Raw genomic sequence first — 24,319 nt, 5'->3', positions numbered from 1 at the left:
ATTTTACAAGAGTTTTTAGCAAGATATTATCTGCCCTATTTTAAAATCAAGGCCAGGAAGAGGTATTTTGGAATATGTAAAAATTTTAGTTGCAGATAAAAATCCTAAAATTAGAGTGGCAACAGCCTGATTTTTAACTATGGCTATAAAAATAAGGTCTTGAGTAACACATCAATAAGTCTGAGTTTTAAACATTTTATGTAATACTTACCAATTTATTTTATTTGTTAAACTGTTCTATCTAGTGCCAGACTTTTAGATTATCTCTGTACTTTGCTATTTGGGTCTTTTGACCATAAATACATAAATATAAACTTAGAGTTGGCCTTTCTAAACACTGGGGATGTTTCATCTTTACGTTTCAAACTTTAGAAGATTGTTATCAATGCTAACTGATCATTGGTTGGAAATATAAGTGATATGCATTATGCTCATGGGCTGAGTGAGAACAGAGAGAAGAAACAGGAGATTGTTGAGTCCTTGGTACTCTCTGAGCCTTGTTGTTTTCTTGCAGACGTTTCATTGCCAGGCTAGGCAACATCTTCAGTGCGAAGAAGGAGTGGGCCTTGCTCTCTGTTTATATACTGTCCAGCTTATGTTGGTGGAGGTGTTGCTCTCTCCTTGGGAGTTCCTTGATTGGGCTGTTGTTTGCTGCTTGGATGGTTGACTGAGTTAATAGTTCTTTGATTAGGGTGTATTGTGCTGTTTGATTGTTCATTTGGTGTTAATCCTAGTGTTAATATTCACATATCTAGGTGTTGACTGTTGGTGAGGAGGTGTTCTGGTCTTTTGGCTTTTCTATTGTCTCTTTTGGATGGTATGTAAATGTTGCTTACCTCTACGTGTCTCTTGATGTCTGCTTTGTCTGAGTGCCAGGCTTCCAGGAATTATCTGGTGTTTTTGGATTTGGCTTGGTTTAGGATGCTCACAGTTTCCCAGTTGAAACTATGGTTGAGTCTGTCCATGTGTTGTGTGATTAAGGAGTTTTCATCGTGTCTTCTGACTGCTAGTTGGTGTTCGTGGATGCACTCTGCTAGTCTTCTGCCTGTCTGTCCTACATAGTGGCTGTTATAGTCCTTGCACTGTATGTTGTAAATAACTCCTGTTTTTTCTTCTTGGGCTACTGGGTGTTTTGAGTTACCCAGTAGCCCAATAAACAGAGAGCAAGGCCTACTCCCTCTTTGCACTGAAGATGTTGCCTAGCCTGGCAATGAAACGTCTGCAAGAAAACAACAAGGCTCAGAGAGCACCAAGGACTCCACAGTTCAACCCTGAGCTACAAATTTTCGCTTCGACTGGTAAACAGGAGATTTCCAGGGAAGTTTTTCTCTGGAAAGAGTTTGTATGAGACTAACATGAGGGCCCAAGAATGAATATGAAGAAATAAATCCTTTCTGCAGGTGTAGGAAAAAATAGGAACAATAGTGTTGTTGGTGTCTACTGTTGCCTGCCCTATCCAGAATATGATGTGGATGGTGCCTTCCAAACACAATCTTCAATTCTTTCATAGAGGCATGAAGTCATAGCAATGAGTGGCTTTAATTACCTGTAGAGGACAAATAGAGATGACTTTGGAGAAACTATGCAATGTTGTTAGCAGAACATGATATAAGTCCAGGACAGAAAGAAAACATTAGAAGGAAACTCCAACTAGCTTTGCCTTAGCTGTCTGGAATAGAAGAGGGAGGGACGGTACTGCCTAGCTTTCAAGATTCTCTATTACAGCCTCTAGCAATAAAGTGGAGTACCAGCATTACTTGTGGAGTCAGTTTCCTGACCTGGCCTTCCTCTAAGGGCTGACATCACCTTAGGTCTGTTGGGAAACAAACCCTGCTAAGGATGATCATCCCAAGAAACCTCTGAATTTTCTTGCTGACAAAGGCACAAAAGGATCAGCAAATCTGGACTTGACTCTAATACAGTATTTCTCAACCTTTGGCAACTTTAAGATGGGTAGACTTCAACTCCCAGAATTCCCATATCCATAGCTGGCTGGGGAATTCTGGGAGTTGAAGTCCACCCATCTTAAAGTCGTCAAGGTTGAGAAGCACTGCACTAATCAGTAAGGGAAGTAGAGTAAGCCAGTTTGTGTAGCAGTGTAGATGCTGGCCTGGAAATGGTGAGGCCATGAGTTCTGGTCTTCTTTTGGGCAGGGAAACCGGAAAGGTGACTTTGGGCCCGTCACTCTCCCAGCCCCGTCCACCTCACAGGGTGCCCATCTTTCAAAGTCAAGGAACAAAGAAGCACAACAAGGACTACTGGAACTCTAATTTTTGTTGTAGGGTATAATAACAAAATCTTGAAAACCTGCCAGAATTTTCTTTTGTTCCCTCTTACTCCAAACAGAATAAAGGCAGAGTTATTCAAGTCTCTTTCTCCCACACCTTCCTTTCCCTTGGCTGTCATTTACTGTCTCTTTTATCTGTTCTTGCATACTTTTGCCAACTTTATTTCTGTTTACACAGTTGTTGTTCTAGGGAAAATAGGAGGAAGAAACCTTAGGTACACTGATTTGAGTGGTGCAAATTAAAAGTGGGACATAAAAATAAATAAATAAATAAATGGCAGAAACATTGACGGAAGTTGACCATCTACTGCAGGAATTTTATTTTATTTTAATTTTATTTGTTTAATAATTTAAACAAATTATTTATTTATCTACTTAGCACATTTTTTTCTGATCTAACTGTTCTGGGCTAAAACTGGGTAGCCAAGTACATATTTGGGACTTCAAAAAAAATTGATTATAATAAACTGGGAAAAATGATACCTAGGATCCTAAGGGAGGAGAAACTACAATGGGAAAGGAAGTTTAAAAAGGGTTAGAAAGTACTAAAACTGCAAAAAAAATCCAATGAGAAAAACAAACATAGCAGTAGAAGTCAGTATGTTTACATAAAATGCTTATTGAAGGTCTGAAAACAAAAAAAGAGCACATACCAATACTTACTTTGCTTCTGCAGCAAAAAAGTATGTGTTCCATCAGGGAAGTGTGAAGTTTGAGATTTTTGATCAGCGGATTTACTTTGAAAGAGTAAACCTCCAGACGGATTGCAACAGAGGCTATAGAACAGGGTTTCTCAACCACAGTTCTGTGTGAAGCCATTAGTGGACAACTAGGACCACTGAATGGAGGAGAGCTTAACACAGTGGAGAAGCTGCGCACAGAAAAGTACTATTATCTTAAATAGCTTTAATGAGCGTGTTAGAGAAATACAGGTTATTGATCTTACATACTCAGCCCTCCCGAGCATAAAGAATCACATGCTTAGACAAAGCAGGCTTAAAAGTAAAAAGAGTCTTACTGATTTTATACTTGGTTCAGTTACATGCATCTTTGGTGGAAAAATGAAGATTCTTTGTTTCTTCTGTTCTCTAAACTTAATGAACTCTTAGCCCTCATTGCTGCCAAGAGCTGCATGCAGATAGGGGGAAAAATCCTTATTCAAGGCCCAAGCATGCGGCCAAGATGGAGGGAGAGCAGCAAAATCATGCTGCTCCTCAGATGGTGGAAGGAGGAAGAGGAGAGAGAAAGTAGGAGTGGCAACAAACAGCTTCCTCGCACATAGAGAGTCTGCATCCTACAGCAACTCATGTGAAAGGTGAAAGGTCCCCTGTGCAAGCACCGAGTCATGTCTGACCCTTTGGAGGGACGCCGCTTTTGCGACGTTTTCTTGGCAGACTATAGCAGGGTGTTTGCCAGAGGCATGCTGATTTGTTAACATCTCCAACACTGTGGAACTCTAGGGTTCCGTGAGAGGTACTAGGGGTTCCCTGGGAGATCACGATTTGGGCAACTTCACATTAAAGAGGTAAGTGTCATTGTTTATTTTTAGTTTAAGACTAAACACTGTTAATGCATATATACAGGCCTATACATGAAACAAATATAATAATTTTGTAACTTCTGGCCTATATTTGAGGCCTGAAAAATATTTCAAAGGTTCCTCCAGGTTCAAAAGGTTGAGAAAGGCTGCTATAGAAGAAAATAGCTGATGGTATAATCAAATTCTTCTATATTAAGTCTGCGAAAACTTGGAGAATTAGTGAAGTGCCAAATGACTGGAAGAGAGCAAATATGGTCCCTGTCTTGAGAAAGGAAAAAAACAAAATTAAGATCCAGCTAACTTCCAATAGAAGTTAGTCTGACATTGATATATGGGATGATTATAAACCAGATCCTAAACAGATTCATCTGCACACTTTGAAAATAATCTGGCAATTACCAATAGTCAGTACAGATTTTTAAAAAATAAGTCTTGCTAGGCTAATCTTCATTGTTTTTTTAAAAAATCAGGTTCCTTAATAGATTGTAAGAATGCTGTAGACATAATATATCTTTTCAGCAAATCATTTGACAAAACATCCACAACATGCTGATTAGCAAACTAGTTAAGATGTATTAAATGGCATGACAATTACATGGATTCATAATTGGCTCATAAATCATATTCATCCAAACTGGAAAGCGGTGTCAAGTGGGATGCTGTGAGAATCAATCCTCTTCACTCTTCAATATTTTTATTAATGACTTGGATAAAGTGGTAGAGACAGGTATCTGCAGGAGCAAGGGATCAAATTATTACATGTGAATGACAACACCATGCAACTGATGCCACTTATTATTGCATCAGCTTTTATGACATACCGTACATGTCGTTTTTTATATTATTGCAGTTTATCATGAATGCCGCTGGGTGGAGGGAACGCTTATCACATTAGCAGATGTCACAGAATTGGGTGGGATAGTTAGTACCCTAGAGTTCAAAGAAGGACAAGGATAATCAGAGATTAGAAATTAAGTCCTCTGTGGAAATATTGAAGGAAATTGTTATGTTTAGCCTTGAGTAAAGATGGCTGATGGGGAATATGATAACAGTCTTCAAGTTCCTGAAAGAATGTCACACTGAAGGAGGCCAGGACCTCTTCTCTCACATTCCAGACTGTAGAACATGGAATAATAGATTGAAATTACAGGAAGGCAGATTTGAGCTGAATGATAGAAAGTTCCTAACAATAAAAACAGTTCAATGTAGAACCAATTACCCAGACAAAGAGCAGGCTTTACAAGAACTAAAGTGTTGGGAGCAGAATTACCAACATTTGATCCTAGAATAAAATGCGTCCAGGAACAAGCAAGCTGAAGAGATGTAAGAAAGCGAACTGCCATGCAGCAAGTCACATTTGACCCAGCAACTTAACAGGTCAACCAATGGACAGCTGAGATGACACATGATGGAATGCTGATGGCATGTGGTTGGGAAAGGAATAAAAGAGAGGACTAGACGGACTCCCACGCGTGCATGCAACTGTTATCCACAAAGTGTTCCTTTCTTCCCAAATCCCTTTGCATCACCCAGCCAGGGTACAGCAGTATACATAAGTACAAATGTGTGCGTGTGTGTGTGTGTGTGTGTACTGTGACACTTAAGCAATTGTAATTAATAAAGCTTTTGTAGGGTAACAAAGACTCTGTGTTGTGTCCCCTGGAGCATTTTGTTACAGCATAAGATCCCAATATTCAAATCTGTAACAACTGGATGTGTTCAAACAGAGGTGAGACAGTATTTCTCTAGATGCTTTAATTTGGGTTTCTGCATGGAGCCAGGGGCTGGACTCAGCCTAGGACTGTGCAGTGAAGCCACTGGAACTGTTCTGGGCTGATTGCCTGCTAGGCTTTACCTGGGACAAGCACCACAGACCTTTTCCATTTATACAGAAAGGGACATTCTCTTTTTGCAGCTTCTGGCATCACTGCAATATTATCACGGGGAAAGCTCTGCACAGTTGAATATTTTTAAAACACCTGTTTTTTATTTTCCATTTTATTTAAAGCTTTTGCCTTTAACATAGGAATATTTATTACAAATTTGCTGAGTTCAGACATCATACTAATCTACTTTTTTGCTTAGTTTTGGTATATCAATCTATTGTCTTTTGTAAATCAAGATTTATGGTTTAGTATTATATGTGAATCCAGATGTTGTGTCTTATTCAATAAGCCATGGTTAAGCAAAATATCCAACCAGTGTCAAAGCAGCTGATTATGGGAGAGAATGCATTTCATTTTCTGCAGCATAATTGTTATGAATTTACTTAAGAAATGTTATGTTAATGGAAGAACTAATGGCTGAAAGTATCCTTTTAAGATGGCATACTTACCTAGACACAGGTTTGGGATATGACAGGAATGACTGATTGCTGTTTAGGTCATGCCTCTGATTAGTGATCCTCATAATGGCTTTTACATTTATGATGGCATCAGAGGAAAAAACATGACTAAACTTGTCTTGCTCAAATCATTCTTCCAATTCATCAAAACAGCTTTGATGACAGAGAGAATGGAAGAATCTGAGGCCTTTTTTATCAGGCACAAAGGGCAATGGTCAAAGAGGTATGATGAAAAAAAATACTTCTTTTGCACACCATAGTTGCTGTGCTTTCCCCTATTCAATTAAGAACTGAAGTCAAAAATAAAAAAGATATATGTACACAATTTACATCTGTGTGTATGCCTATTAGACAAACTGAACTGGATCAGATCAAATACTGTATCCACCTAGTCTGGCATTCTGTTCCTCCAGTGGCCAAGCAGATTCATTTGGGAAGTTTATAAGCAAGACTTCTCAGCAACAGAATCTTCCTGCCCACATTCCCAGGATTGGTTCTGGGAAGCTACTGTATATTCTTTGGAGATCGTAATAGTGTGACAGTTGTGACTGTCATCATTTAAATGTGCCTGCCCTGCCCTGTTATAATAATTACTCAGTGAGGGATTTGAGGGTGAGGGGAAAAAGAAATGGAAAAATAAAAGCGCCTGTAGAACTTGATTAATTGAACACAGACATACACACATAATCATACCAGTACATGAAACAAACAAAAAGATGAAGGGCTGAAGATTTTACATATGCTGCTCTGTTTTGCCTCTGTATTTCTAAATTGTTTTGATTTCTCCTTCTATCTTTCTGTATAGAGGGCACTCAAACTGGCTCTGTAATCTTGAACAGACAGTGATAGATCTATGTAACTGCAGAAGCTGGCCTTTGCAGTGTTCCCACAATATACGAGCAACTAAAATGTCTGTGTTCATCATGGAGAAAACTGGATTCATTCACTGTGCTAAGCCATCATGTAGTTTGCTTGGTTTTAGATTAGCATCATGTATAATTACATGCAAATGTAAGTAGATTAATAGGTACCGCTTCGGCGGGCAGGTAACGGCGTTCCGTTTAGTCATGCTGGCCACATGACCACGGAAGTGTCTATGGACAAACGCCAGCTCTTCGGCTTTAAAACAGAGATGAGCACCGTCCCCTAGAGTCGGACACGACTGGACTTAATGTCAAGGGAAACCTTTACCTTTACCTATAATTACAATTACCATGTTTTCTTGGAGAAAATAAAGGACAAACCTGAAAAGGGGGCAAATCTGAAAGAGGTTCATAAGGATAAAAAATGTTTTTATGTTTATATCTTTGCTTTATGAAGAAAAATTCAAAAGCAAAACCAAGAAAACAAGTAATTAAATTGAATAAATCTAAAGGACAGCTTTCTAAAACAAACAACTGCTGAAACAAAGGACTGTCCTTTATAATAAAAGACCTATGGTCACTGTATGTATAAACCCTCTGCCACGCACACATTTTCCCTCATGCGCCACAAATCAACAGATCCTCATGCACACACCCCTCCTTTCCATCTGAGGATTTGCTGAGAAGGAGGAAGAAGCAACTTCTTTTGCAAAACCAAAACAAGCAAGGGGTAGAAGTAACCAGAGTACTGTTGGAAGGGTTTGAGGCACCCCCCCCCTTTTAATTAGCAAAACTGCCATTTTCAAACTGCGTCTTCTCCCGATAGACGCTTCCCGTGAAAAACACTTCCCCAAAATTGAGTAAGAAGATGGAAACTCCAGGACAAAAGACTAAGAGTAAAAATAGAAGGGAAATGACTTAAACATAAAGGATCACAATATAATAATAGGAGAATACCAACATAAGCCATAAAGGAACCTCCCGATAACCTGATCAAATTCCCCACAAACCAATCAGGTCAGGAAACTGAGAGGACAAAAGTGGAGAGGCAACACCTGAGCATAAGTAAAGGAAAAGGGCTTCCCCTCAGAATAACAATAATCTAAACCCAACGGGCAAAAGCCTAATTGACTAAAGAGCAAGAAAACGCAAAACGATAGGGGGCGCGACCACAGGAATGCCTCTGATCTTTAGTCAGTTACCCTGTCTCAGAATTCTTGGAGAGCGCCCCCTTTCCAGGAAGCCAACTAAGCGCGATCCGGCTAAGACTAAACATCGTCTTTCGTGCTCTTTTCACTCACAACAAGACCCGCGTCCCTATATAAAGGGCTGGTGGGGAAATACAAGTGTGGCCACCTCCAACAGCTGACTTCCCTGTATTTCACACTGTTGGACAATAAAGCAATCACCTCTATTCAAGCAACTGCCTTTGTATCTTCATTCCTGGCTTGGAAGTGACCCTGGTAAGATTTCCTTCCAATAGTACAAATGGGTAGAAAGAAAAATAATCAGTGCAGTGCAGAGAAGAGGTAGCCATGCAAAGGGAAAAGAGATGCCAGTGGGAAAAGAAAAAAGAAAAAGAAAAAAGCAAATATGCCAGCTACTTTGGAGAAGGAACTGCTTCCACCTGCCCTGCATAACCTATCCCTAGGATACACAGCTAAGGGAAGGAGATTGCTCGCTCCATCCTACATTTGTCCTGGTGGAATACGTGTAGTCAGAAGGATACCTGCACACCCAGGAAGCTCCAAAAGGCTTCAGAGTAGCCCATGGATCTCTTGAACTGCTGCCCCCGCAATTATTGAGGGATGTTTGGGACTCACACATACGGTAGTCCATTGGCCAGACACATATAATCTGAGATTAGGAGAATAAGTAAAAACCCATCATACATCCTTCTTTGGCATTTGCATGGCCCAGAGTAAGCAAAGCAGAGATTATTACCAGATCTTCAGATCTGAGCAACAAGCAAATAGAACCATCACTCCCAAAACCGTGCCATTGAATCAGTAGGCATCTAAGACTAGTGTGATAGGAAGCATTCACCCATTCCATCAGTTGGATTGACAGGGCACTCAGTTCACTTCCTGAACAGATTTGATGTCATGTCTGTTAACCACCATAGATACAAGGAAGTGATTTTATGGATAAAAAATTAGTAATAATACAAATGTGTTGTATGCACTAAATAACTATTGAATTTGAAGCAAGCTAATCTGTCAGGGTTGCCCTACCATATCTACCAACAAGTTTTACAGTCTTGTATATCTCTTCTGTTAACTTCAGTAGAAATTAACAGGATTCTAGTCAAACCGTTTAATTAAACAACTAAAGATCGTTAATATTCAGCACTTCGTATTCCCTTAAGACCAATAAGCTCCTCTTTTGATTTGAGTCAGATGGCTGCTGGGCTTCTGGCCAATTTCTCAGCAAGGAATTTGCTGGGATAACATTTGGAACAATCCATGTTTGGGAGTGACCTACTAAGGATTTTCTTTAAAAGGATGACTATCTTGGGCTATGATTTTTAATGACTATATTGTGACTCAACAGAATTGTCATCAGTTGATTAGGTGTGTTTCCTTTGCTTATATACATTTATGTGACCAGAAAATAGAACACCAAAATTAACAAAACACTTTCTAGAACATGGTGCAGAATAGATGCAAGTGATCTCCTTTTGTTGATGATTTGTTTCTTCTTGTTCTTACATTAGAAGTATAATTGGTTGTCCATATACTCCTCCCAATATTCATTATTCTTTTTCATGTTTGCACAAGTTTTCCTTCTACATGTAAAGCCTACTGCAATTTCTTGAGCAACAAATGTTTGTTTGTTTGTGCACACCTCACCCCAGCAATATTACTAGAGTTTCTATGTAGAAACCCTGCAAACAAAAAGAAGGTGAGAGTGTGAAGGTAGCAGGTCATGGCTATCCTGCAAGTACAAAACAGGAAGGGATCATGAAGATGCTAGGAAGGAAAACTCTGCAAGCACTTAGCCCATATGCTCGTAAACTGGTGATAAAGTGCACGCAGCGAACAAAGAAAAGTTCCTGAACAGAGTTGCGGAGAAAATACACTGCTTTTCAAAAGCTGCATGGGAGGAATGTGCCAGGTTTTAATGTCATCACTGTAATAGAAAAATATGAACTTCAGCCATTTGACCTGTAGATCACCTAAATACTGACTAGAGTGGCTTGTCCCTGCACTGTAGCCTAATTGGTCTTCGAAAGTTGTTTTTTTAAAATTCATTAAAATTCATTCTTTATCTCCCTTTGCTTAATGTCATCTGATTATGTCTTTATTACCCGCCTTGGAATGCACCAACTAACAGCACTTGAAGAAGAGGGTCTGGGTATGATTTGATTTTGATCCTCTCTCCTTTCTTTCTGAAGAAATGCATCTGCATAATGAGCCCTTTCACTCTGAGTTAATAGTGTGACCCTGAGTTGAGCTGCATGAATGCCTTGATGGCCATAATGACACACTCCATTATGCCATGGCCCAATGCTTGCCGAAGCTACTTTCTTTCCAAACGTCAGGATTAACAGGCATAGGGGGAAGGGGAAGCTGCACAAATCAGAAATAGTATTAGTGAGTTTAAAGGATTAGGAAAAGGTTAAAGTACTCTTTGTACTTTACAAAAGGCTGGAGGCCTTTTTCTAAAGGTTGCATTAGTTGGTTCATCAGTGACAATCCAGCAAAGTGGCGGTGGAATTTACAGAAAATTATTGGGGTTACTGAGTACAGTATATGGAAGTTAAAGAACTTCAGAAAACCCTAATTATCGGTGATTGATTGATGGATTGATTATGTACCATCAAGGCAATATCTCAGTGACCAAATTTAGCAGAACTTCTCCAGGATAATCTGCCCCTAACCTGGCTCTTCCAATGGTGCACTCATTGCTGCTGTTCCCAAGTCCATCCACCTGGCTGCTGGCCATCCTCTTCTTCTCTTTTCTTCCACCTTTCCCAGCACTATGGACTTTTTAAGAGAGCTGGGTTTTCAAATAATGTATCCAAAATATGGTAATTTGGTCATTTGTGCCTCAAGTGAGAACTCTGGACTGATTTGTTCTATAAACCCTTTGTTTGTTTTCTTGGCTATCCGTGGTATTCTCGAAAGTCTTCTCCAGCACTAAAGTTTTAAAATTTCAATATGCTTTCTTATTCTGCTTCTTCAGAGCCCAACTTTTGCTTCCATAGAGTGTTACACGGAAAATCATTACCTACACAATTTGTTGTAGGTGTTGATACATCACAGTGTCTGAATATCTTTTCCAAGGCCTTCTTTGTTACCCTATCAAGTGCTAATCCATGGTGTATTTTTTAAAATTATAAGGGAGAGACAGCCATAATTTCAGATGAAAGCCAGTACAAAGAAAAATAAGAAGTATTAATTTAGTGCCAAGGAAGAGATTAATTATACAATTTTACTACCAAATTGTGGGGAGGGGGACACTTTAGGTAGGAGGAGAGTCGTATGTTTGTATGAGGCTTCATAAAGAAGAATGGAGAAGACTAAGTCAAAATAAATAGTTATTCACACTAGATATATTTGGAGGATGTACCCTTAGGCAGAACAGAGAATTATAAACCAAGAAAGAAAATGCTTCATCAATAATTAATTTCTTCTGATTCTGGATAGCTTCTAGTCTGCCCTAATAAATGCCAACATTTACCTGTAATTGATGGTAATGAGAATGAAGACATTTTTCATTTTTTAAAACACTTTTAATAGTTCATGAAATGTGAGAACGAATGTGGAAAATGTTTGTACTGCAATTTCTTGTATGATTTATATACATCAGTATATGTATACATGTTCTTGGGCCATTGTAAATGTTATAATTAGTGGTGAAACAAATGAAGGTGGCATTTAATCATTCACTTTTTCACCCAGCTGGCTTCTGTGCCTGAGGGAGGACTAGAACATTGTTTCCCTGCACTTTGTCTGGCATCTTAACCACTATTAACCACTTAACCACTTAACTAACCACTATTAACCACTTACCACTCCTGGCTCCTACTTTTATCATTCACTAAAGGCATTTATTTGTTTTCTCTTCAGGTCTTTTGGCTGTAAATAAAAATCATCATCATCATCATCATCATTATTATTATTATTATTATTATTTTCTGAATTATTACAAAAATTAGAAATGTCTAATTTCTAATTTTTGTCACAGCAAGCATTCATATCTAAACAAATTGAACTGCAGTGATATGACCAATTTACTCTTTCCCTGCAGTAGCTAAGATATTGGTGAACAGTCAATCACAGAATGATAACAAACCATCCTAACTACAGTGAAAGAAGCACTTCCTCCCACATTCTATTTGGTATCTCCCAAGAAAGGAAATAAAGAACCACGTGGGAAGAGACTGGGCAGCCCCAAAGGGAGGGAGGCTGTCCAGCCATGACTGTGTAACTCCCTGGTCCCTGGCTGGGGAATTCTAGGAGTTGAAGTCCACACATCTTAAAGTTGTTGAGGTTGAGAAACACTGCTGTAGAGCAATGATAAATGAAATGGATTAGCTCCTGGGTAACTTCAAGGGGAAGAAAGAGAAAGGAATTCAAATGGACAAATATGGGGGGCAGAGGCATGTGTAAGGAGGGCAAACGATGAAAGCCAAATAATTTCAAACAGTATTTCAGAATACTGTTACAATGTTGTTCTAGTACTTTCCCCCTTTTCTGGAAGCTAAATAGTGAAGGCATCCTGTCCTCTTCCCAACTTTATTGGAAGCTTAATAAGAAATTAATTTCAGAAATAGGGATGGGAGAGGTAGGAAAGGAAATCAGGAAACAAGGTGCTAAAGGGAAGACAATGGCTGGGAGAGAAAGGGCTGCAGTGGAGGCTGCTAGTGACGAGAGGAGAAGGGGGCATGCCCACCACAGGGATCAACTGATACTGGCAGCTTGAAAAGGGAAAAAGAAGAGTTTATACCTGTACTGCTACTACTACATTATCAAACTGGTATGACGCCCAGCTCTCAATGATTCTGCCCAGCTCACAACAATCCAACAAAGAAATTACAATCAAATTGATAAAAAGATAAAAGATGGCAAGCGTGATGAAGCAGGGGGTCTCCCTCTCCCTTGCCAAAGGGCCAGCTGGGTGAAGAGCCAGGTCTTCATGGCTCTTCTAAACAACAGCAGAGTGGGGGCCATCTGGATCTTGGGGGACAGGCGCTGCTGCAGAGAAGGAGCACTTCTAGGGTCCCAACTAGTGACATTGATTAATCAAAGGAACCCTGCAGCCAAGCAGATTTTATGGGAGACAGGCAGTCCCTCAAGTAACCAGTCCCTGTGCTTTATGTAGGGCTTTATAGGTAACAACCAGCGCCTTGAATTGCACCCGGAAGCAAAATAGCAACCAGTGCAGCTTGCAAAGCAGAGGTATTACATGGCCATAGCAAGGCATGCCCATTACTGCTCATGCTGCTGCACTCTGGACCAGTTGAAGCTTCCGGGCAGCCCACATAGAGTGTGTTGAGTAGTCAAGCCATGAGATGACTAGGGCATGAGTGACTGTCTGAAGGCCCCCTTGATCTAGGAAAGGACAACTGGTGCACCAGATGGAGTTGTGCAAAGGTCTTCCTGGCCACAGCTGACACCTGCTCTTCAAGCAGGAGCTGCAAGTCCAGGAAGACCTCCAGATTGCATATCAACCTTGAAGGGGGAAGTGCTACCCCATCCAAGGTCAAAGATGGACTATCCCCAGATATGATGATGATGATGATGATGATGATGATGATGATGACGACGACAACAACAACAACAACAACAACAACAACTTTAGGCTGTTTCTTTTATGTGCTGGTGAGGACAGTGTCATGCAATCACAGTGGATGATTGGTGCTTTTAGGACATGACTGGGCCATGGCAAACTGCAAATGGAAATAGAGCTAGAGGAACACTTGAGAGATGGATGGGAAAAAACTATAAGCCTTTCCTCACTTACTCCTAAGTATGGCACAAACATGCCTCAACAAGCTCTTTTTTGTGTTGATGTTGCTTTGAAGATCTTGCCTTCATCAAGATGTTGTCTTCATTATACCACCTCTACTTTGAGGTAGATCCTGCCTCTCCAGCTTGTAAACTTAGGAGAAGATAGTTATTGCTCTCACTTGGAACAAAATCTTTCTCACTGTGGCCATTTCCCCCTAGTGACTTAGAGCATCACCCAGCCATCATGAAGGGGATATAAAACCTGCCCTTACTACTTATATTGGCAGAACAATAACTGGATATAGATCCAATTATTCTACAGTAAGTCACTACTGAGGAAATGTCCACAGATACAAAGATCTATTCTCAAAGAACTATAGTTTGGGGGAAATAGCTTAGATAATTCTCCATTTCTGAAAATGGAGAGAGAAAAATAACCACAAACAATTACTTCTGTATTGTTCTGAATACATAATGTTTCCTTAGGGAACTCTGACAGAACCAGCTTCTGAGAGCTAGTAGTACTTAGCAAAGCTGACTTCAGTTAATCAAAAGATGTTTTCAAAATTCCCTGGTGTTAGGTTTTTCCTTAGTCTGGGAAACAGCAAAATAAATTTACCTCAGACTTTTAGAATTAGGGGAACATCAATATTGTAGTTGACATCAGTTTGGCAAATGAAGAGACATTGTATGTGTAATTTGGTCCTATTCTCTTGAGCAGTCAATAATGCTGGGAAAGAGGAGAGGATGACCAGCATCAAGGTGGATGGACTTGATTACAGTGGCAATGGATGCACCATTAAAAGACCTAAAGGGCAGGTTGGGGACAGCTCATCCTGGAGAAAATCTACCTTTGTGGTCACCAAGAGTTGACACTGACTTGATGGCACATAATCATCAATCAATTTGAAACTATATTGCAGAAAAAGATTATATATATTGATGTAAGAATGCTTTTATTCTATAAATCACCCAGCCTCGTTCACAGTATGTTATGAAGATTCTAAGCAACATACTTGGCTAGACTAGCTAAGGTTGATGAGAGTCTGAGTTCAGCAAAGTCTGCAGGGCCACATGTGGCCCATTCTTGATATATCATGTAACAAATGAAAAGCAGAGCAAGCTTATGAGGACAGAGAAGGCAAGATCCATAGCAAGACAACTGCTATTTTCTAAACCTTGCGTAATCATCCTGGTGGGGCAGAAAGTGAAGAATAGGAAGCAGTTGGAAGAAAAAGATTACTAACTTCAGGTTTATTTCCTTTTGTTTTCAAGAGCATGAAAAGTTCCTTGTCCAAGACATACGTACTATATTGAGGCTTCTGTGCTGTGGATTGTGAATCCACAACATCCTATGATCCCCTAAAATACCCTCCAATGAACAAAAGGATTGCTCCCTAAGTATGTGGAGCTTGGTCAGAATCTTAAATCATTTCTAAATAAGATACTTGTGAAATATTACATGTGTAATGTTTCAATAACATTAATAAACTTTTCATTATAATATGCAAATATTCTAAAACAATGTTAGATTATGATTTCATCGCATGCATTTTTATCTATATTTTTTAAAAGCCTTGAAAGCTTTTGTAGTTAAAAGGTGAGATATAAGTATTAAATAAATAAATAAATATTTTGGTGGAAATCAGAGGCTTTGGCCAATTAAGGCGAAAAGCTAGACTTGCCCCAGTTGAAAAAGCTGCAATATGAGTTTCTTCTGGGCTCATTCCAGTAGAGAAAGAGGGTACTTTTAAGACAAACATACCAAGAACAGTTCAAAAACACTCCCAATAATTTAGAACTTGTAGAGATATCAGTCTTTTATATATCAATGGGAGCCAGCCATCTACCCTTCATACTGAAGGGCATAAATAATGTAACACAATTATCAGTGAAAAAAGTACTAAGCTTTGTAAGATATAACATGATTACAAGGGAACACTTATTTTGGCAACAACTGAGCAGCTGCAGACCAGATGGCAACTTGTTTAAAGTTCCCTGGTGAGATTTAACTCAAGAGGACACTCTGGGCATTGGAAGATTGCAGGTGAGAAATCTAGCAGAAAGCCATGAAAGAGAATCATCATGAACTGCAGTTATGGTGCAGTTACTTAAATCTCACAAGTAAAATGCCCTCTTTGGATTTTGATCACTGATGGAGTTATCAACCATTTGGAACTTTTATATATCTCAGCAATGTCTAATTGTTTTGATATATTGCAGGCTAGTCAACCGTTTGGTAGCCTGGGAGTGCAATTAACGTGATTGCAGGGGCTGAGGGCCACAGTGGGCTGAACTCCCCCACACATGGACAGAACTGGGATTGCTTGGATTTTTTCCTGGGCTTGGGGAAAAAAGTTTGGGAAGGGGTTGCTTTTCAAAATTATGTTAAAGTTGATTTTAGCAACTGTGACAGGAAGAAGCCTCAGAGACAATGAGTCCTGGGTTATCTGCAGGTACAGCATTGTCTAAGGAAGGCTGTAGAATACTCACCACTCTGTGATCAGCCCTATCTGTCCCTGCTGTCAATGGGAAAAGGAAGAAGGAGTGGCAAGCTTAGGTAGAAATCAACCAGAACTTCATCCAGGGGACTGCCTGTTGCTCATTAACTAAGTAACAATATGCACAACTGACTACCAATTAACTTTAATTTAGCCATGCAGTCAGAAGAATACTCCTGACTCATTATCAGCGTGCATGGCTTCAGTAAGAGTTGTGGTGGATGTTCTTTAAACTTGGCATTGTCTTCTTCTACAGCTGCTTTTTTTAGCCTCTGATGCATCTTCCCATGCAGAGCCCCTTTTTGCTAAGGCATACATTTTTGCCAACAACTACTTTTAAATTTAGATCTATATCTGGCCTTATTACGACACCTTTGTCATGGTGTTTTTAAAAGCCAACTAGAAGAAAGCTGAAGCCAGGAATTAGCCTTCCTGAACTTGATGGATAGCTTCTTCTGGTGCCAATTTTCCTGACCACAGGTAAAGTTATCTTCATAATGTACCAGGTGCACCATTTTAGGAAAGTTGTTTAAAAGTAGGACTGAGCCTTTTTTCCTACTTTAAGTAGACAATAACCTATTAGCTCCAAGTGAGCCTTCATCTTCTAATTATTTAGTACACAATTTAATGTCATTAACCATCTTTGAGTGGATGGAATTGCTTTAAAAGCCTTCACTCCAGAGCTCTAATATTAGGTTCTTGGCAATCATCCCTGTGTATGAAAAGAAGCCAGTTTGTTTACCAGGAATACAGACTCATGTTACAGAGCAAATGAGCAGGCAGCTATTAGTCTGATCCAAGCACTTAACAATTACTGATCATCTCATTCTTGTTTTTGGATAATGGAAGCGATCATCTGCAAGTGTAAAGGGCAAAGGTTGTTTGCTTGTGGCATCGTGGAAAAAGCTTAGCCTAAAGCAACCTCTCTTGGCCTGGGACTTTGCAAAAAGAAAAGAAAGAAACATCTCCTTTAGAGACCGAACCACACTTTCACTCAACAAACCACTCTGCCTTTAGGTTAGCAAACATCCAACCAGTGCATCCCAGAACTAGGCACAAGTTCTTGCTGATGTTTACAATAGGACTATTTCACTGGAGAGAACCACAGGGCAATAATCTGTCAGCCTTCCCAGGTAGACTGGACAGGAGCCATGACCAGATGGGCTAATTCTACTTTATTGTAAGGCTACATTAACAGAATCTTGCAAGTCTGAAAATACAAATCTCCTGGCATCTCTTTTACAGCCAGGTAAGTAAGGGAGGTTCCTTTCTAAGTTTCTTTCTGTTTCCGTTATGCAGCTGCAGGGTATAACCCCTCTTATCTGATTGTTCCCTAGGCAGCATTCCTTCCCCATGTCTCCAAAGATCATTCCCACATACATTACCTAATCATATGTTCCGATTTATTAGGTTTGGTATCCTTCTGGACAGGCTCAGGGGTTGGGAGTGGGAGGCCCAGTATTGCAGCGGTGCTCCTCCTCCTATGGCTGGTTCTAGTCAGTGTTGGGGTGAGTGGCCTAGCCCCAGACCTCTGCTTTGCAGAGTGCCTCAGGGCTCTACCCTTTCCCTGCTTCTGTTGAGCATCTACATGATGCTGCTGGGAGAGGTCATCCATTGTTATGGGGTACATCATCTTCAGTGTGCTGATAATACTCAACTGTACATTTCTGTCCCTGGCTGACCAAGTGATGCTGTTGAGGTTCTTTCTCAGTGCCTGGGGGCTATGGAGGTCTGGATGAGAACAGGCTTCAGCTCATCCCTAGCAAAAAAAAAGAAATATGGAAGCAACTATCTATTGCTAGGCAATCCACATTTTTGGGAAATTGTCATAATTACTATAATCTTTGCTGTGGGACCCACCTGTAAAACATACTTGGATAATGAAAGTGGAAATGGAGAACTTATGTTGGACTGGTGTCTGTCTGTGGAGGTTTGGTTTAGACTCAGAAATAAGTAGCAACTGTGAGTTACCCTGTGAATCCAATACCTGGTTTACTTTCCTAAAAAACTCCTGTACGACAGAGAATTAGAGTATCTTCAATAATTGAGAAGTCTCATTTTCCATAGTAGAGTTACTGAATCAGCAGATCACTCTGTAATTGCTTATGGATCAACAATTCACCTACATGAGCTCAAAGTACTATCCCCAATAATTATCAATAAGGAATACTTTTAAAGCAGCTTTTAAAAACAAAGCAATTATGACATAATATGCTTGTTTAAAGCTTCCGGAACGTATTTGGAGAGGGGAATCATTAGCAAGTCATATGACAAACATATCTTTCGTAGTTGACCTATATGAATATAAAGTTTGACCTTTAATCTTTATTTGAAATATTTTCATGCATTGGTGGCTATCTCACACACCATGTGTCAGAAAACCTTCATAAGCAACTCCACATACAGCAGGCTAGCATGTAGTCAGTGTTGGCTTCTTGTAAGTGTACTTGTGATCATAAAATGGGTTTTTGCAAAAACATTATCTTACCCTTACCTTGCATCAAAGCTGATCCAACTATGCATCAATGCATATATAGTATATCCAATTTTTTAGGGTGAAACCTTCCTAATGCAGTGCATAGCAAATAAAGAATTAAGCAATATGTTTGTCAGCCCTTTAAGGTAGGCCAGGTCAGACTCCACAAGGACTACTGGAACTTTAATTTATTGCTGCAGGGTATAACAACAAAATCTTGAAAGTTTGACAAAGATTCTCTCTCTGTCTCCCCCTTCTTATACCAAAGAGAATCAAGACGGGACAATCCTGAGTTTCTTTCTCACTCATTCCTCCCTTCCAGGGCTAAGATGGTATTTATGCAACAGCTGTTGAATACCTTACTTATAGCCATCTCTGTACTTTTATACAATATTAAATCACATTAAAGCAAACAACAATTCGTTCAGGAGTATTTTAGAAATAGCAAATGTTTGCTTTTAAAATGTACACTTCAAAAGTAATGTGTCACTTGCATCTAGCTACCTATAGATAATAGCTTTTCAGAGGCAATACAACTTTGGTATCATTGGCCCATTACTTACATTCAATTTGTGAAGCCCATCATGATTTCTGAACCAATTAGTCTTTCATTGTGTTCAAAGTGCTCTCTGGGAAAGCTAAAATTAGCTCCTGGTAACATGATCAGAAATACCATGTTGGTATTAAACTGCATAGTAATGCCCATGACCAGGGCCGCAACTAGGGACTGTGTCACCCAGGGTAAACATGGATTCCATGCCCATTTTGGCACCCCCTCCAGTGCTCATTTTGGCGCCCCACCCAGCGTGGCGCCAAGGGCACATGCCCCGCTTGCCCCCCCCCCAGTTGCGGCCCTGCCCATGATAAGTAACTGTGATACATTTGCTAATAGATATTCATTGCAGTATCTGCCTGAAATGTGAATGCATCCATGTATTCACTTCTCTTACCATGTAAGATAATCACTTTTAGAAATTAAAAACATAGCCAAGCTACAAGCTGTCTAATATCACAGTTCCACTGGCTTTTGCATGGCTAAGGTAAGCAATCGGGGATTAGGAAAACACCAAGTAAGTTCTTTATCCTCTCTTCAAAAGAACTCTTTATCCCATAGCTCATTACTATTATATTTGCATTGCCAGGGTGTCCTAGGTTTAAGATGTATCTGTATGTGTGAGAGAAGGGTTGGGAAGACAATAGTTCCTTTTATTATCCCTTTTATTTTATTTATATTATGGCTTTCCCCTAGGAAATCAGTGGCATACATTGCATTCCCTCTTCCAAATTCTCCCCTATGAGGTAGGTTGGGCTGAGATACAACAACTGTCCAGAGTCAGCTATGGCTTCCACCACTCAGAACAGGCTTGGGCCTATGTCTCCTTAGCCCTTATCCACCAGTTTAACCACTACATCACACTGTTTCCATTATGTGTAGCGTTCTTATTGACTGCATTTTTCCCTTTAACTTTTCAGATAAGGCATAAAAGCTTGTGAAGGAATAACATCTAAGAAATAAAAAAAAGGAAAGAAACTAGAAAAAGCAAGTTTAGAAGGAGAGTGATAAATGAGAAAAAAGCAGTATCTTTTAAGGCACCTGGAAGAGAAGAGAGTTGGTGTCAAGAAAACTTTAGGGAAAAGACAGCACTTCAGAAGGTAGCAAATTTGTTGCCCCAAAATCACATTGAAAACCAATGAAATGTGTATGACAGCAGCAAAAGATATTTAATATAGTGGTCTAATAGCAACTGGATGTCTAGATTATGAACTGGGTGAAGTTTCCAAAGGCTCTTTGGCAAAAGCCCTGTCTACAAGAAGTTACAATGATTCCCCACCCCCACCCCATTACTAAAATATGGGAAACAGTTAAAGGTGTAACTGGCAGATGAATGCTTGATTAGACAGGCTTTGTACCTCATTCAAAATTAAGGCTTCATTCAATACTACTTCCCAGGTTGCGAATCTCGTCCTTAAGGAGTCTGCAACTGATGCAGAAAAAGGTTATCACTACCTTTTCCTCTTAGTTGCTATTCATCAGCAGTATTTCCATCCTCTCACCTTGTCCATGATCAATCTGGATTAGATGAAAAATACTGCCAGCTGTCAAAAGCAAGTATATCACTTCATTTCTTCAGACAGCTTTAGTGTAATGTAAATGTGGAACAGCATGGAGAGAAAATAGTATTTCAAAGCATAAAACCACAACACAGCCTGGTCTACTTGCTAAATATAAGTAGATCAATATAGTATGTCTCGTACCCTAATCCAAGTGCTCTAAGAGAGTATCAGAACTGATGGCATCAAAAGTCAACCCAATTGTCTAAGAAAATTAACAGGTATATAGCCCATCTTTTTTCCTGATACAATTTGGAAATTTCTGGAGTTAAACACTTACTCAAGTACAGGCAGCAGGCCCACGACTAGAGTGTCACCCGGGGCAAACATGGATTCCACGCCCATTTTGGTGCACCTGGGGCACATGCCCTGCTTGCCTCCTCCTAGTTGCGACCCTGACAGGCAGTCCTCACTTAACAGCCACTTGTTCAGTGACCATTCAAACTTACGATGACACTGAATGGGTGGTATTTACAACCAGCCCTTCAAGTTCCAGCTGTTGCAGCAACCCTGTGGTCATGTGATTGCGATTCAGGCGCTTGGTGACCAGCTCACAATTAGGATGTCAGTGTCCTACGGTCACAAGATCACCATTTGTGACCTTCTCTGCTGGCTTCTGACAAGCAAAGTCAGTGGGGAAGCTGGCAGGAGATCACACTTAACCATGTTGCAGGATTCGTTTAACAACGGCAACCAAAATGCCAGAACTGCTGTCACTAAGCAGTGCAGTCAAATGACATGCTTTAGAACCACACTGGTTAGTGATAGAAATTCCAGTCCAAATTACCTTCATTAACTGAGGACTATCTGTACTACTTATTCAGAGCATTTTTCTAAGACCAGGGAGTTTCTAGCAAAAGGTCTTAAGGGGGTTACCAGAGCTTGTAACATTGGCAGCCCTGAAAAATTCCCATCTCCCAACAAGAGATCTTGCTTTGGAAGAGGCATTGTCCTCAGATCTGAAGAAAAGCATGTATTCCCTCTATATGCCAGTTCTGATCTCATTACTTATTAGCTTCCTCTCTAATTCAATCATTTCTAAAAACAACACGCTAAATGCAAAGTTACATTTGACATTATATGTAATTTAGTCCTAAATTGGAATGGAAGCAAGACTTTTTAAAATTCAAAATGCTTAATATTACAAAGTAAAGTGCTCTGATACTTGCAACTAGCCAACAATCACCACAGTGGCAATCACCAATAAAACCCATCCAGTTTGCTTAGATTGCATCATAGGGATGCTGTATTGTGAAATGTACATTTATTTCTCCATTGTCACTCAGTATAGGATCTGAAGGGAGCTCTAGCTTGATTGATCGATTTGTGTCTTTCTCCACCTCAAATTGTCTCACTTGTTCCATTACTCTGCATTTCCTAGTGTTTTGGGGAGTTGTCGAAGCTCAAATAAGCAGAAGAGACACCTAGGATCCACCACATTTCCTACCAACTGTACCATGTACTGTATCAACTGGAAGCGCATCCACGGATTCAAGAAATAAAGTAAATCAGCTGTTTCTCCAACCCCATAGATGGTCAAACGAACTGTCCAGTAAGCTCTCAACATTTTCTCAATTTTAATTAGCTCTAAACGATGGAAAATCTTAATTCTTGCATTGTGAGAAAGAGCGTCTTTTTACTTCATGGCTTTGGGGAAATACAGTACCTGTCTCAGGCATAGAGTAACACCCACTTTCAAAACAGCTGAGGAATAATGTTTTTTGTGTCTAGTTATAGGCATGCAACTGAATTCTAACAGTGCAAACAGTCAAAAGAGGCAAGAAAGAATTATCTGGCTTAGTTCCATTTCATACCTGAGATTAAGAGCTGTCTGTATTGTAGCCTCATCACAGAGGTACTGACATTCAGTGCACCTCTTGCTGAATTCAAGGGGGAAAAAAGACTCCCAGAGTTGTAAAGTAAACTTTATTTTTGACATTATAAGCTGAATCACATGTGTAAGATATTGGAATTTTCATTACAGTAATTCTGAATGCTCTTACTTCTTTTATGTTTGCCAAGAGACCTAGACAATATACTATAGACACTTGATAACATTTTAGGAATGTCTAATGTTCTGCAGTTTCTCTTTTCAAGAGAGGCATGGGAGTTGCTGATGTACTCAGTATTATATGAAATAAAATTAATCTAACCATAGAAGAAGTATGAAATAAGTGCTACAACAGTGCAAGTAAATGGAGGGGGAACAATACTTCAGCTACAGATATTGAAAATGCAATGTCACAGGAACATCCTAGCCTAATGTTTCTCAACCTTGGCAACTTTAAGATGTGTGGACTTCAACTCCCAGAATTTCCCAGCCAGGTTGAAGTCCACGCATCTTAAGGTTACCAAGGTTGAGAAACACTGGCCCAGGCAATTGGGATATTACACTTTTCCCTATCTTGTTCTCCCACTTACCATATGCATAGGCAGTACAGGAGGTCTGTGGAATGACTGGGTCATTCTCCTCCAATCTGGGGCAAGGAGGGAGAAGCCTAAATGAGCCTTCTGGTTTCCCTAGGTGTGCATGGACCTAGGGAAGTATACATGCAGCCCAAGTGGGGAAGAGGAAAAAAGCAAAGTTCTGTTGAGGTATGTGGGTGCTACACCAGGACTATACCCTTGAAACCCTACAGTATGCTTCCTAATTCATTACAGTATGGATGTTCATTTTTGTAACTGCACTGTTGTACCTTAGCTCTTTTAAATCTATTCTGAATGTAGTAATTGCAGAAAGTCAATCATGGGAAACAGTGCTGTGATTTTTTAAAAATGTCTTTGACTATGCACTTATTACAAACTTTAATTTTAGGGCTTTCCAGTACTTTGCACTCTTGTCATGTCTTCTTAATGGAAATTATAGATGGAAATTGTAGACTATTCCCAGGGTTGCAGAATTATTAACTTTATCTAAATGGATTCTATGACTCCACAGCTTCAGGATTCGTACAAAACTTCAAATGCTTAATTTCGATCTTCAAACAACCACAATTGTTTGAAAAAAATTGTTAATAAGATTTAACACTTATTATATTCCTTCAGGTAACACTTATCATTTCTTGCCTTTTTAAAAAATAAGCCATGCTTCCAAACTTCTTTGTACAAATATAGCTGCAAATAAAAAAAAAGTGGGAACAAATCCTTTTATAATTGCCTTAATAAACATCCTTTTTACTACCGCTGAATGGAGTAGGGGTTTATGCAGATCAGGCCTTCAGTTTTTGATACTAAGTC

The 24,319-nt window shown here is 39.7% G+C and overlaps 1 long non-coding RNA gene across 1 annotated transcript in view; it reads right to left on the bottom strand.

Moving 5' to 3' along the window:
* LOC134489402 (uncharacterized) overlaps positions 1–24,319 on the bottom strand; it is a 279,530-nt gene that overhangs the window by 151,065 nt on the left and 104,146 nt on the right. The window lies entirely within an intron of this gene.

This window comes from Candoia aspera, chromosome 2 (assembly GCF_035149785.1).
Source record: "Candoia aspera isolate rCanAsp1 chromosome 2, rCanAsp1.hap2, whole genome shotgun sequence".
In the NCBI taxonomy this organism is placed as follows: Eukaryota; Metazoa; Chordata; class Lepidosauria; order Squamata; family Boidae; genus Candoia; species Candoia aspera.
Note: the sequence above shows the minus strand (reverse complement) of the source record. Positions and strands in the feature narration are given on the sequence as shown.